This window comes from Setaria viridis, chromosome 3, assembly GCF_005286985.2.
Source record: "Setaria viridis chromosome 3, Setaria_viridis_v4.0, whole genome shotgun sequence".
NCBI lineage: Eukaryota > Viridiplantae > Streptophyta > Magnoliopsida > Poales > Poaceae > Setaria > Setaria viridis.
Genome location: NC_048265.2, coordinates 35,592,235 through 35,608,124, shown reverse-complemented (window position 1 = coordinate 35,608,124; position 15,890 = coordinate 35,592,235).

Below are 15,890 nucleotides of genomic sequence, written 5' to 3'. Positions count from 1 at the left end.
GTAATCCCGTGATCCATATACGACAATTTTCGTGGTTTACGCGGTAGAAAATTTTGTTTTGCTATAGCGTAGCCTACCTCGTATCCCAACAGTGGTATCAGAGTCGTAGCTGTTTTGTTATGGATTCAGGATGTGTGCATATGGAGATATGCGAGTTTTCAGATTGATCTATGACCTGGTTTTGTGTTCTTGCTGCAATGGTCGTGTACCGGCGTACTCTTACCATCAGATTTCTGCCATCGAAATTAAGTGATACACGTAATGCCAGTTGCAGCGAGCGAAGATCAATGTGATTGATCAAATCGAAACCTAGGTTCATACACTAGGCGCATAAGATGTGCAATAGCAGATTGGATCTACTACCGGGTCGGAATTTTTGCCGTATGCGTGTGCTTTGGTAAAACAGCCGTAACTTTTCAGAACGATCTCAGATTGAGGTGAATTTTATATGAAAATTGATCTATATAAAAAGTTACACATGATTATGAAAGTCTTTGTCAATTTTGGCAAAATTAGATTTCCCAAATTTGGCTTGGAAGATGGAGTTTCGGGCCTCTGAAGTTTGGAACGTTAGAACGCCTAACTCTATTTTGCAGGATGTTATGATTTTATGATCGGTATGGCCCCTTGTGTATGTGATGCATGTGTGTAACTGATTCGTGACCTATGTGTCACGCGTACGGCAATACGGCTGGAGCCATATGTATTGTCACCTTAATGTATTTAATGGTCTACGTGCCAATCTGTGATGATCCGAGCAACTATGTAATCTTCTTTACTAGCTAGATGTAATAGCGTGTATTAGTTCTTGGAGGACTCATCACTGGAAGGATGGCGCACATGGATCATGGAGATGGAGATCATCATGGTGAATGGATTCTATGGAGATGGAGATCACCAATAGAAATCGAGTCATACTGTGTCACAACTGTGTGCATGCTATTCTATTTTGTTTTACTCTTGCATGTTGTGATGTTAGAAGTAGAACGATCTCTCATAAATTTTAAGTTAGTATGCCCTCCAAACTTAAACATGCACCGTCCCATGTCTTGTACAATTGGTGGTGGGTCTATGAAATTAGGGTGCCACTAGTTTTCCTTGACTAGACGGGTTTGTATCGGTTACTTACACGCATAAGAGTTGGTTTGCTTAACAAGGTCATCGTAACGGTTAAGGACCATGGGGCATAAAGGTTGGACGCTGAGATATGGAGATGTCACCCAACAACAGGAGTCATATGTGGATCTACCTTGCCTGCTAGCAGTGATGCTCAAGCTCACTAATAGACTTGTTAGTTGTGGATTCTGAATCACTAAGTATCAATAGAGGGATATTGATTTTAGTGGGAGTAGATTCTGTTAAATAGTATGTGATTTGCTTTGCCATGGTAACTTTTGTCTTAGTATTTTGCATTATTATTTTGTTGTAGATGGCACCTAGCAACACCACACCGTTTGCTTTGCGTTTGGTCCTTGAGAAGGACAAGTTGAATGGAACAAACTACTCGGATTAGATCTGTAACCTGAGAATTGTTCTCAGGGCTGAGAAAAAGGAAGATGTTCTAGACAACCCATTACCAGAAGAACCTGCTGATGATGCACCTGCTGCTATTAAGAATGCTTACAAGAAAGCATGTGATGCTAACCTCGAAGTACGCTGCCTTATGCTTGCTTACATGGAACCCGAGCTGCAGATGCGGTTTGAAAAAAAACATGAGGCGCACGATATGATCATGAGGTTTAGGGACATGTTCCAGACACAGGCCAGGACTGAAAGGTTCAATGTGTCTAAGGCCTTTGTGGAGAGCAAGCTAGCAGAAGGCGTAGCAGTAGGACCACACGTAATCAAGATGGTTGGTTACACTCAACGGTTGGAGAAGCTGGGCTTCCCACTGGGCCAAGAGTTGGCCACTGATTTCATTCTTTCGTCTCTTCCGTCTAGCTATGGGAACTTCATCTCGAACTACCATATGCATGGGACGGAGAAGGATCTGAATGAACTGTCTGGCATGCTTAAAATAGCAGAGGCTTACATTAAGAAATGTGCTAGTAGCAGCCATGTGATGGCTATACAGAACAAGCCTAGCTTTAAGAAGAAGGGCAATTCTTGGAAGAAGAAGGGCAAGCCTACCAAGCCAAACCCAGCGCCCAAGGTTAAAGCTGGACTTGGACCTGCTCCAGACAAAGAGTTCTTTTATTGTCACGAACTTGGTCACTGGAAGAGAAATTGCAAGCAGTACCTAGCTTCGTTGAAGAATGACGGAAGTAAGAGTACTTCCAACTCAAGTACGCTTGTTGTTAATGTTATAGACAACATATTTCTCGCTGATACAATTATTAATTCTTGGGTATTTGATACTGGATCGGTTGCTCATATTTGCAATTCGATGCAGGGACTGATAAGAAGTAGAAGCATGGAAAGAGGATAAGTTGATTTCCACGTGGGCAATAATGCAAGAGTTGCTGCGTTGACCGTCGAGACGATGCAACTCCACCTCCCATCAGGATTTTTTATGGAGTTGAATAATTGTTATTTTGTTCCTAGTTTAAGTTGAAACATTATGTCTCCTTCATTCTTGATGAAGGATGGTTATTCTTTTGCGAGTGAAAACAATGGTTGTGTGATCTCTAAGAATGATATGTTCATGGCTTTTGCACCCATTGTGAATGGATTGTTTGTTTTAAATCTTGATGATTCACTTGTCTGTAACATAAGTGCTAAAAGGCCTCGGCCTAATGATTTGAGTCCTACCTACATGTGGCATTATCATTTGGGTCACATAAGTGAAAAACGCATGAAGAAGCTCCATTCTGATGGATTTTTAACTTTGTTTGATTTTGAATCATATGAGACATGTGAGGCTTGCTTGCTAGGCAAGATGACCAAGACATCTTTCACAGGTTTTCCTGAGAGAGCATTAGACTTGTTGGAACTCGTACATACCGATGTATACGGACCAATGAGCACGACAGCTAGAGGAGGATTCCAATACTTCATAACCTTTACTGATGATTTTAATAGATATGGGTATGTCTACTTGATGAGGCACAAGTCTGAAACCTTTGAAAAGTTCAAGGAATTTTAGAATGAATTTGAAAATCAGCGTGGCAAGAAAATTAAGGCCTTATGATCTGATCGCGGGGGCGAGTATTTGAGCCACGAGTTTAGCAATTATCTAAAGAGTTGCAGAATTGTTCCACAACTTATGCCGCCTGGAACACCTCAGAGAAATGGTGTATTCGAGCAATGTAATCGAACTTTGTTGGACATGGTTCGATCAATGATGAGCCAGTCGGACCTACCGTTATCATTTTGGGGATACGCTCTAGAAACAGCAGCTTTCACACTTAATAGGGTACCATCTGAATCTGTAGTAAAGACACCATATGAGATGTGGACTAGAAATATTCCCAGTTTGTCGTTTCTAAAGATTTTGGGATGCGAAGTATTTGTCAAGAGACTTCAGTCGGACAAGATTACACCCAAGTCGGATAAGTGCATTTTCGTGGAATATCCAGAGGATACTTCAGGATACTATTTCTACAACCGATCAGAGGGCAAAGTGTTTGTCGCTCAGAATAGTGTTTTCCTAGAGAAAGAATTTCTCCAAGGGGAGAAGAGTGGAAAAATAGTGCATCTTGAAGAAGTTCAAGATGAGCCGATCGGGCAAGAATCAATGAGTGATGCTAACAAGTTGAGATACCCATGGCAAGAGAAGCACTGCCACAACCACGAAGGTCGGGAAGGCTCCGCGAAATGCGGGAAATATTATTGTTGGACAATGATGAGCCCGCGACATATGCAGAAGCAATGATGGATCCAGACTCCGAAAAATTGCAAAGTGCCATGCAATTCGAAATAGAGTCCATGGGAGACAATCAAGTTTGGAACTTGGTTGACCCGCTGTGACGACCGACCCCAAATCTCATGAGTTAATCTTAATCCGAGTCCCCCCATCCCCTACCTCAGCTCCCCAAGTTGAAGTGCTCAACCCCCAGTCCCCAGTCCCGACCCCGCTGACCCCAACTCAACCATCGGATCCTTCTAAGTCTTCCCACAACGCCTCCCTTCAATCTGAGCAGTGGACCAACCGAGACTGACCGGTGGCCCCACAAAATCTTTCTCCCAGATCTCCCGCGACACACGCCCTCGAGTAGCATGCCCGCCTCAGAGCTTCTCCGCCGTGTGGCTCAACTTCTTCGACACCTGCCGCTCCGCCTCGTCGCCGGCCACGACCGGATGGATTCTCGCGCCCCCTTCCCCAATCGCAGCGGAAGCTCCTCTGCTACCATTTCTGCAGTACCTTGCAGCCCGCGCCCATCATCACCCCGCCGGACCCCCGGCTGCGGAGCCCGATGCCTCCCGCCTTTTCCGCCACCCCTCCACAGTCGCGCCGCCCGGACTGCGCTACGTGACGATTCCTCCTCCGCCAACCCAGACCACGGCCGCGACAGCTCCTTTCCCGCCTTGTCAGAGATGCGCCCGACAGTCTGTTGCTTCGCACTCGCCCGTGCGACCGCAGCCTGCCTGTCTTCTCACCTGTGCGCCCTCGCTTCTAGCGCCGTTCCCCCGGTCACTTCCATCAGATCCACCGCACGACGACGCCCGCCTCCGCCAAATCTTAACCACCGGCAAAACTGCGCCTGCGCCGCCCCGTCTCTGGTGCCCAATGGCCGACGGTGTCATCCCCGAAGACTTGCTCCGCCACACCGCTGCTCAATCTCCGCCCCGGCAGAGCACTCGATCGCTTCTTTCCGGTCTTCGCGCTGCTCCAACCTTCTCTCTCTTCCGCGCGGCTATAAAAGGGAATGCCAGAGCTCCACCGGAGCCCCCTTCGCCATCGCTGCCCTTCCACCTTGCTCTCTGTTTCGTGCTCAAGCGCTACAGCCTAAGTCCCTGAGGAACTCTCCTCTCCGCTTCACGCCCGCCCTTCCAATCTGCCCAGCCGCTTGCTCCTCCGCGCTGCGCGAGAGCTTGCTTGTAGTCCACAAGAAGCCCCGCCGCCGCCGGAGCACCGCCGGACATCATCGCCTGCCCAAGCCTTAGTGCTCCAGTTCCTCCGCCCAAGTCTGCTCTTTTCCGACCCCAAGCTTCACCTATAAGACGAAGTAAGCTGCCGACCCTTTTTCCGCCTCGTCCGACCCCTTCTATCTGCCCGACCCCTGTTCCGTCTCACCCGGCCCTGCCTGTTTCGCCGACCCTTTCTCCGCCTCGCCCGAGGGCTCGGCTGTATCTTTTTCCTTAACCTGAGGGTATATGTGTAAAAACGGGGACTTCTTGGCGTTAAGTCTGAGGACCCCCAGCACATCTCTTCCTCTAGTCTAAGGGTCAGATCATAAGCTTCTTCCCATCCGACCCTTTGCCTTGTCCTTCTCCAACTCAAGTGAACTTCCCCACTTTTTCCGTAACTTTGCTACAAAGTTTCTGAGCTAGAACTTGCAAGTGTTGCTGTTGAAATAACCGTCTAAATGCTGACCCCTGCATTGCATTTCGTGTAGAGCTGCGTCTCACCGACGGCTTCTACGAGTTGCACCCGGCGCCAGAGGACGAAGTTGCGGCAGATCTCCCGCTTCCAGAAGCCGAAGCCGCCCCCGCAGAAGACCCCTTCCCTTCCTCCTCGTTTGAAGGCAAGCCCCGGAGCATGAACCCAGTTTTCCCAAACTTGCGCATGCCTTCTGCTTCTTGTTTGTGCATTTACGTATAGGAGTTGTTTGAAACCGTAGATTGCATGACTTAGTTCCCTGATCTGAACACTAGCTTTTGGACCGAGTAGTTGCCATGCTTAAATAGGAAGCGGTAAAAGCCGAGTGATTTCCTGTCACTCACGAGTTTGTAGGAGTTGGTTGTTCTTCTTCTGTTGCAACTATAAGGACGATGGACGGGGTAGGGTTTTGGTTAACTCTTTGGTGGTCGGCTGATCGCCCCGTCTGTCTATGAAACTTGTTAAGGCCCGACAGTGGTGGTGTTCGTGATCAAGTATTTGAAAGTACTAACCTCATACTTATTATGGGATGAGGAAGCCGAGTACCGGATTGAACCTAGACGTGAGCGGTCGCCCCATTGTCCTTGGAATGGAGTTCCCCTACGGCCGCATGTGGTGGCAAGCGTGGTCACAGAATGGCAGAGGCCGGGTCTGTGGAACCTTGCACCAAAGGAAATGGGCCCGACACGGGTTGGGGAATTGATGGGGAAGGCCGACACAGGAAGCGACCCTCGGTGATGCGTGGATGTCGTGAGGTTAGGTTCACCATGCATGGTTAAAGAACTCGAATCGATTCGTCTGCCTCTCACAGTTTGAGACTGCTTGATCGCTATGCTACACTGAGTAATAAAGGAATCTGATGATGACATGGTCTTGATGATGATATATATACCTTTTGGTTGGTTCTATGTATGCTTAGAGTAAGTTGCTAACCTAGACCGGATAATGAACTTAGAACCTGAGCTAAAACCTTGAAAATAGGGATCTACGTAGTGCTTTTGGCAAACAAACCCCTCAGCCAGAGAGCCTTGCATGTCTAGAAGTGGCGGAGTAGCGTCCTCCCGGTCGGTTAAGTCTTGTTGAGCTTAGTAGCTCAGCCTTGTTGTGGCTTTTCTTTTTTAGGTGGAGTTGCTGCTCCCGAGCCTTCTTCTGTTGGCACTTGGCCGCCCCAACTCCCTCCGAGTTGGACGGTCGAGTGGGATCCCTCCTCGGATGGCGAGGAGAGGGATCACTAACATCTTGGCTGGCCTCAACAAGGACGTCCGACCCCTGCGTTTAGCTTCCACTGTTTACCTTCTGTTGCTTTCTTTTTAACCTTGTAAAACTCTGATGTGGTTTTGTTGTTGAACTAAATGGTCAATTTGTTTAACTCAGTAGGCTTGTTGTATTCTCTGAAACCGTTCACCTTTGTGTGGACTTTGCTAAACTCGGTCCTGTTCAAGTGGTTAAATCGGATGAAATCCGACGGCATCTCGAGTTAGCCTAATTAAGGCCGGGTGTCGCGTGTTAGGCGACTTAACCGTGCCTCGATTTGGCTAATCTGAGGTGGATCCGCCACACCCACCTAATGGCGTTAAAGCCATAGAGTGCGAATGAATCTATAAAAAGAAGAGAGATATGGATGAAATGTTCACATCTACAAAGCATGACTTGTCACAAAAGGTTTTCGACAGGTTCAAGGAGTTGACTACGATGGGACCTTCTTGCCCATAGTGATGCTTAAATCTATTCGGATTATTCTAGCTATAGCTGCATATTTTGATTATGAGATATGGCAGATGGATCTCAAGACAACTTTCTTGAATGGAAATCTAACTAAGAACGTGTATATGATACAACCCGAAGGTTTTGTCGATCCGAACAATGCTGGAAAGGTATGCAAACTTCAGAAATCCATTTATGGGTTGAAGCAAGCATCTAGGAGTTGGAACATTCATTTTGATGAAGTGGACAAAGGATTTGGCTTCATTAAGAACGAAGAAGAGTCTTGTGTTTACAAAAAGGTTAGTGGGAGCTCTGTGGTATTTCTAATCTTATATGTGGATGACATATTACTGATTGGAAAGAACATTCCTATGCTTGAATCCGTAAAGACTTCACTGAAAAATAGTTTTTCGATGAAGAACTTAGGGAAAGCAGCATATATTCTGTTCATCAAAATCTATAGAGATAGATCGAGAAGGCTTATAGGATTAAGCCAAGATACTTACATTGACAAAGTGTTGAAATGGTTCAACATGGATGAGGCAAAGAAAGGGTTCTTGCCTATGTCACATGGCATACACCTTAGCAAGACTCAGTGTCCTTCGACTACTGATGAGCGGGATCGCATGAGTAGAGTGTCATATGCTTCGGCTATCGGATCTATCTTGTATGCAATGATAAGTAGTTGCCCAGATGTTTCATATGCGCTAAGTATGACAAGCAGACACTAGTCTGATCCAGGTGAGAGTCACTGGACAGCGGTGAAAAACATTCTTAAGTACTTCGGAAGGACTAAGGATACGTTCCTTGTCTATGGAGGTGAGGAGGAGCTCGTTGTAACAGGTTACACCGATGCTAGTTTCCAAACCGACAGAGACGATTCAAAGTCACAATCAGGATTTGTGTTCACGCTAAACAGTGGTACTTTTAGTTGGAACAGTTCCAAGCAGGAGACAGTGGCTGATTCTACGACAGAAGCCGAGTATATCGCGGCTTCAGAAGCCACGAAGGAGGGTGTTTGGATAAGGAATTTTCTTATTGAGCTTGGTGTGTTCCCAATTACATCCAGCCCATTGAACTTCTACTGTGACAACAATGGGGCTATTGCGCAAGAAAAGGAGCCAAGGAACCACCAGAAGAACAAACACGTTATGTGGCGATTTCATCTCATTCGAGACTTCGTTAATCGGGGTAAGATCAAGATATGCAAAATACAGACGGATTTGAATATTTCTGATCCGTTGACAAAGCCTCTCCTGCAGTCTAAGCATGATGCGCACACAAGAGCTATGGGTATTAGATATCTTCTTGATTGACTCTAGTGCAAGTGGGAGACTGTTAGAGGTATGCCCTAGAGGCAATCATAGAGATGATGATATTCCATTGTATCCATATTTTATATTGTGTTCCTTAAATATCCATTAAAGGCTACTTGAATTGATTTGCAATTATATGAATTGTGTGTGAAACTCTTTACTTGTATAGTTATTCTAAAAAGTTGTCCCTAGTCAGAGTTCTTGTGTGGACACACATGAATATTAGACTAGCACATGTATTAGTTGATGACTGTGTTTCACAAGTCATGGACATGGAGATGTCAAACTAATAATGTGGGCACATGTAGAGACATGTGCTAGGACTCACCCAACATGAGTTACGTAGTTCTCTCTTTACACAACGTGTACGCTTTGTCCTTAGACCTGAGACTGTCGCATGTACTCAAGATGTGGATTGACTTACTTAGGGGCTATCAAATGCTACACCGTAACTGGGTAGTTATAAAGGTAGCTTTCGGGTTTGTTAAGAAACATGCTGTGAGGCATGGTCAGTCAAGACAGAATTTGCCCCTCTCTATTTGAGAGAGATATCTCTGGACCCTCGAGTAATTGGATCCGAAAATGCATGGTCATGCTATGTGAGGTTAAGAGTTAACCTAGAAAGGGATTCCGAATCACACCATCAACAAAGAGTGGTTGGCTTGGAGCTAGACCAAATATCGTGAGGCAAAGGGAATAGCATGTACGTGATGTTGTGATGGTTCGTCTGATATGATCTTCGTGTGTGTATAGGAGTTAGCACGTCTTGCTAGAGGCTGCTACTAACTATTGGCCGAGTAAGAGTACTTGGGCCATGTCTATACGCATATGAACCTATAGGGTCACACACTTAAAGGGCTGGAAGCCCAATTCGGATATGATCTGAATTGGACTAGGTTTAGGAGTACTAATGGACCTCGAACCTAGAGGCCCGTCAGAGACCCCTATATATAGAGGGGTGGGGGCGCCCTAGGGTTCATCCCTTTTGGCCGAACCACAGCTGCCGCGCCTCCCACGCCCTCACCTTGTTGCAACTCATGGACCAAGCAGTCCGGCTTGCGACGCTTCCTTCCTGCACGTGTGGATACCTTGGAGGTGTTGGACCTGCAGCACTTGGATGAGCCGCTGATGAGCCATGATGAGCCGCCGACGAGCCACGACAAGCCGATGGCAAGCCGCGGCACGAGGAGGACCTCGCTGTACGTGGACGAGCTGCTGAGGAGCTGCTCGACGTTGACGTGTTCGACTACGCTGATCGACTTCGCTGCCCCGACACGATTCTACAACTTCCGCACCTGTGCGTCGAGTGGTAATCCCGTGATCCATATACGGCAGTTTTCCTGGTTTACACTGTAGAAAATTATGTTTTGCGCTAGCGTAGCCTACCTCGTATCCCAACATGAACAACCGACACAAAGAAAAACAATTCATGGCGTGGAGATTCCAGCTCGCAGTTACGCCAAAGTTGGGGTGGACTGAGTGGTCGACAGTTGAGGTGACCTTGAACTGGAGGTGACGGGAAAAGAATTTAGGACAAGTCATCCATGGTTGGATTCTATGGCCCAAGTGCTAGATAAGGATTCCGCAACCGAATCCGCTGATCTTGGGATCATCTCCTCAAGGCTCAAGGGCAAGATCACCTACGCCATTTTCCAAGGCACCATCTCCACTAGCTGACAGGGATCCTAGCATGAGTCCACTAGCTGACAGGGATCCTAGCATGAGTCAACGCTCTCCACCAGCTGATAGGGATCCTAGGATGATTCCACCTCCCCCTATTATGAGCAAGGTTACAAACAAGAAGTAGAAGAAGCCGAAGGAGAAGCAACCAGAGCCTAATAAACCTTATGATATGGCTGATGTGGAACTTGACACAGTAGTGGATGCTCAAGTTAAAGCTCACTTCGCACCAAAGCCTCCCGTGAAGAAAGATCCACCACTTGATAAGGTTAAATTTTGGACTTTCATTAGACGCATGGAGTTGGAGAAAAAGAAAAAGCTAGAGAAACCACCGCTATCTGACTACGACCGCACTATAACAAAGGCTTTTTAGAAGATGAAGAAAAGTGGGCCAAGTATTCCACAGCTTGAAATCTAATCCAACCAATTGATTGCCCACTCCAGGTGCTTTTAGAGTTTGATAAAAACCTGCTTCTATTCGCCAAAGATACAAATCTCACCGCAGCTCAACTTTGAGGGGAGGATCACATCCCAAAGCACCCTAGGGCTGGTAAATGAAAATTTGAGTTAGGGAAAGAGCTTGTGTGGCCACAGTTGGCGGACCTTCTTCCAATGAAGATGTACAAATTGCACCAATGGTACATGGAGGCTTCAACCACCGGTTTACTCATGCTAGAAGTTCGGATTGGAGATTAGCATTATTTCCATGTGTTGGGTTACGAGGTAGGCTACGCTAGCGCAAATCAAAATTTCTATCGCGTAAAACCAGGAATAACTGCCGTATAAGGATCACGGGATTACCACTCGACGCACTACTGGTGCGGAAGATGTAGATATGCGTCGATGCAGTGAAGACGATCACGTAGTCGATCAACGTAGTCGTACGTAGTCGATCACGTCAACGTCCAGCAGCTCCTCAGCAGCTCGTCCACGTGCAGCAAGATCGCCTCTGGTGCCGCGGCTCGTCGTTGGCTTGTCGGCGGCTCGTCCAAGTGCTGCAGGCGCAACACCTCCAAGGTATCCACACGTGCAGGGAAGAAGCGTCGCAAGCCGGACTGCTAGATCCGCGAGTTGCAACAGGCGAGGGCGTGGGAGGCGCGGCAGGTGTGTTTCGCCAAAAAGGTGTAAACCCTAGGGCGCCCCCACCCCTCTATTTATAGAGGTTCCTGACGGGCCTCTGGATCCGAGGCCCATTAGTACTTCTAAACCTAATCCAACTCGGATCTAATCCGAATTGGGCTTCCAGCCCCTTAAGTGTGTGACCCTATGGGTTCGGATACGTATAGACATGGCCCGAGTACTCCTACTCGGCCCAATAGTCGGTAGCGGCCTCTAGCAAGACGTGCCAACTCCTATACGCACACGAAGATCATATCAGACGAACCATCACAACATAATATACATGCTATTCCCTTTGCCTCACGATATTTGGTCTAGCTTCAAGCCGACCGCTCTTTCTCGATCCTGTGATTCGGAATCCCTTTGTAGGTTAACTCTTAACCGTACGTAGCATGGCCATGCATTTTCGGATCCAATCACTCGAGGGGCCCAGAGATATCACTCTCAATCAGAGAGGGGCAAATCCCATCTTGATTGACCATGTCTCATAGCATGCTTCTTGACAAACCCGAAAGCTACCTTTATAACTACCCTGTTACGGCGTAGCGTTTGATAGCCCCTAAGTATGTCGATCCACATCTAGAATACATGCGACAATCTCAGGTCTAAGGACAAAGCGTATATGTTGTTTAAAGAGAGAACTACTTCTCGTGTTGGGTCAGTCCTAGCACATGTCTCCACATGTGTCCACATTATTAGTTCAACATCTCCATGTCCATGACTTGTGAAACATAGTCATCAACTAATACATGTGCTAGTCTAATATTCATGTGTGTCCTCACATGAACTCCGACTAGGGACAAATTTAGAATAACCATACTAGTAAAGAGTTTCACATACAATTCACATAATTGCAAATCAATTCAAGTAGCCTTCAATGGATATTCAATGAACACAACATACAAATCATGGATACAAATGGAATATCATCATCTCTATGATTGCCTCTAGGGCATACCTCCAACAGTCTCCCACTTGCACTAGAGTCAATCTAGAAGGTACCTAATACCCATAGCTCTTACATGTGCATCATGCTTAGCCTGCGGGAGTGATTTTGTCAACGGATCAGAAATGTTCAGATCCGTGTGTATTTTGCATATCTTGATCTCACCCCGGTTAACGAAGTCTCGAATGAGATGAAATCGCCGCATTACGTGTTTGTTCTTCTGGTGGTTCCTTGGCTCCTTTGCTTGCGCAATTGCCCCATTGTTATCACAGTAGAGATTCAATGGGCTGGACGCATTCGGGAACACACCAAGCTCAATGAGGTAATTCCTTATCCAAACACCTTCCTTCGCGGCTTCCGAAGCCGCGATGTACTCGGCTTCTGTCGTAGAATCGGCCACCGTCTCCTGCTTGGAACTCTTCCAACTAACAGCACCACCATTTAGTGTGAACACAAATCCTGATTGTGACTTCGAATCATCTCTGTCGGTTTGGAAACTAGCATCGGTGTAACCTGTTACAACGAGCTCCTCCTCACCTCCATAGACGAGGAACATATCTTTAGTCTTTCTTAAGTACTTAAGAATGTTTTTCACCGCTGTCCAGTGACTCTCACCTAGATCAGTCTGGTGTCTACTTGTCATACTTAGCGCATATGAAACATCTGGGCGAGTACTTATCATTGCATACATGATAGATCCAATAGCCGAGGCATATGGCACTCTACTCATGCGATCCCGCTCATCAGCAGTCGAAGGACACTGAGTCTTGCTGAGATGTATGCCTTGTGACATAGGCAAGAACCCTTTCTTTGCCTCTTCCATGCTGAACCGCTTCAACACTTTGTCAATGTAAGTATCTTGGCTTAAACCTATAAGCCTTCTCGATCTATCTCTATAGATCTTAATGCCCAGAATATATGCCGCTTCCCCTAAGTCCTTCATCAAAAAACTATTTTTCAGTGAAGTCTTTACAGACTCAAGCATAGGAATGTTATTTCCAATCAGTAATATGTCATCCACATATAAGATTAGAAATACTACAGAGCTCCCACTAACCTTCTTGTAAACACAAGACTCTTCTTCGTTCTTGGTGAAATCAAACCCTTTGACCACTTCATCAAAACAAATGTTCCAACTCCTAGATGCTTGCTTCAATCCATAAATGGATCTCTGAAGCTTGCATACCTTTCCAGCATTTTTCGGATCGACAAAACCCTCGGGCTGTATCATATACACGTCCTCAGCTAGGTTTCCATTCAGGAAAGTTGTCTTGACATCCATCTGCCATATCTCATAATCGAAATATGCAGCTATAGCTAGAATAATCCGAATGGACTTAAGCATCACTACGGGCGAGAAGGTCTCGTCGTAGTCAACTCCTTGAACTTGTTGAAAACCTTTTGCGACAAGTCGTGCTTTATAGATGTGAACATTTCCATCCATGTCCTTTTTCTTCTTATATATCCACTTGCACTCTATGGCTTTAACACCATCAGGCGGGTCAACCAAGTTCCAAACTTGATTGTCTCCCATGGACTCTATTTCGGATTGCATGGCATTCTGCCATTTTTCGAAGTCTGGGTCCATCATTGCTTCTGCATATGTCGCAGGCTCACCATTGTCCAACAATAATATTTCCCGCATTTCGCGGAGCCTTGCCGACCTTCGTGGTTGTGGCGGTGCTTCTCTTGCCATGGGTATCTCAACTTGTTCTGCTACGTTAGCATCACTCATTGATTCTTGCCCGATCGGCTCATCTTGAACTTCTTCAAGATGCACTATCTTTCCACTCTTTTCTCCTTTGAGAAACTCTTTCTCTAGGAAAACCCCGTTCCGAGCGACAAACACTTTGCCTTCTGATCGGTTGTAGAAATAATATCCCAAAGTTTCCTTTGGATATCCCACGAAAATGCACTTATCCGACTTGGGTGTGATCTTGTCCGACTGAAGTCGCTTGACAAACACTTCACATCCCCAAATCTTTAGAAAAGACAAACTAGGAACCTTTCCAGTCCATATCTCATATGGTGTCTTAACTACGAATTTAGATGGTACCCTATTAAGTGTGAAAGCTGCTGTTTCTAGAGCGTATCCCCAAAATGACAATGGTAGGTCCGACTGGCTCATCATTGATCGAACCATGTCTAACAAAGTTCGATTACATCGCTCGGACACACCGTTTCTCTGAGGTGTTCCAGGCGGCGTAAGTTGGGGAACAATTCCGCAACTCTTTAGATGATTGCTAAACTTGTGGCTCAAATACTCGCCTCCACGATCAGATCGTAAGGCCTTAATTTTCTTGCCACGCTGATTTTCAACTTCATTCTGAAATTCCTTGAACTTTTCAAAGGTTTCAGACTTGTGCCTCATCAAGTAGACATAACCATATCTAATAAAATCATCAGTGAAAGTTATGAAGTATTGGAATCCTCCTCTAGCCGTCGTGCTCATTGGTCCGCATACATCACTATGTACGAGTTCCAACAAGTCTACTGCTCTCTCACGAAATCCTGTGAAAGGCGTCTTGGTCATCTTGCCTAGAAAACAAGCCTCACATGTCTCGTATGATTCAAAATCAAACGAAGTTAGAAGTTCATCAGAATGGAGCTTCTTCATGCGCTTTTCACTTATATGACCCAAACGACAACGCCACAAGTAGGTAGGACTCAAATCATTAGGCCGAGGCCTTTTAGCACTTACATTACAGACAGGTGAACCATCAAGATTTAAAACAAACAATCCATTCACAATGGGTGCAAAAGCCATAAACATATTATTCTTAGAGATCACACAACCATTGTTTTCACTCGCAAATGAATAACCATCCTTCATCAAGCATGAAGGAGATAAAATGTTTCGACTTAAACTAGGAACAAAATAACAATTATTCAACTCCATAATAAATCCTGACGGGAGGTGGAGTTGCATCGTCCCGACGGTCAACGCAGCAACTCTTGCATTATTTCCCACGCGGAAATCAACTTCTCCTCTTTCCACGCTTCTACTTCTTATCATTCCCTGCATCGAATTGCAAATATGAGCAACCGATCCGGTATCAAATACCCAAGAATTAATAATTGTATCAGCGAGAAATATGTTGTCTATAACATTAACAACAAGAGTATCTGAGGTAGAAGTACTCTTACTTCCGCCATTCTTCAACGAAGCTAGGTACTGCTTGCAGTTTCTCTTCCAGTGACCAAGTTCATGACAGTAAAATCACTCTTTGTCTGGAGCAGGTCCAGGTCCAGCTTTAACCTTGGGCGGTGGGTTTGGCTTGGACGTTCCAGCCTTGCCCTTCTTCTTCCAAGAATTGCCCTTCTTCTTAAAGCTAGGCTTGTTCTGTATCGCCATCACATGGCTGGTACTAGCGCTTTTCTTGATGTCAGCCTCTGCTGTTTTAAGCATGCCACACAGCTCATTCAGACCCTTCTCCGTCCCATGCATATGGTAGTTCGAGATGAAGTTCCCATAGCTAGGCGGAAGAGACGAAAGAATGAAATCAGTGGCCAACTCTTGGCCTAGTGGGAAGCCTAGCTTCTCCAACCGTTGAGTGTAACCAACCATCTTAATTACGTGTGGTCCTACTGCTGCGCCTTCTGCTAGCTTGCTCTCAACAAAGGCCTTAGACACATTGAACCT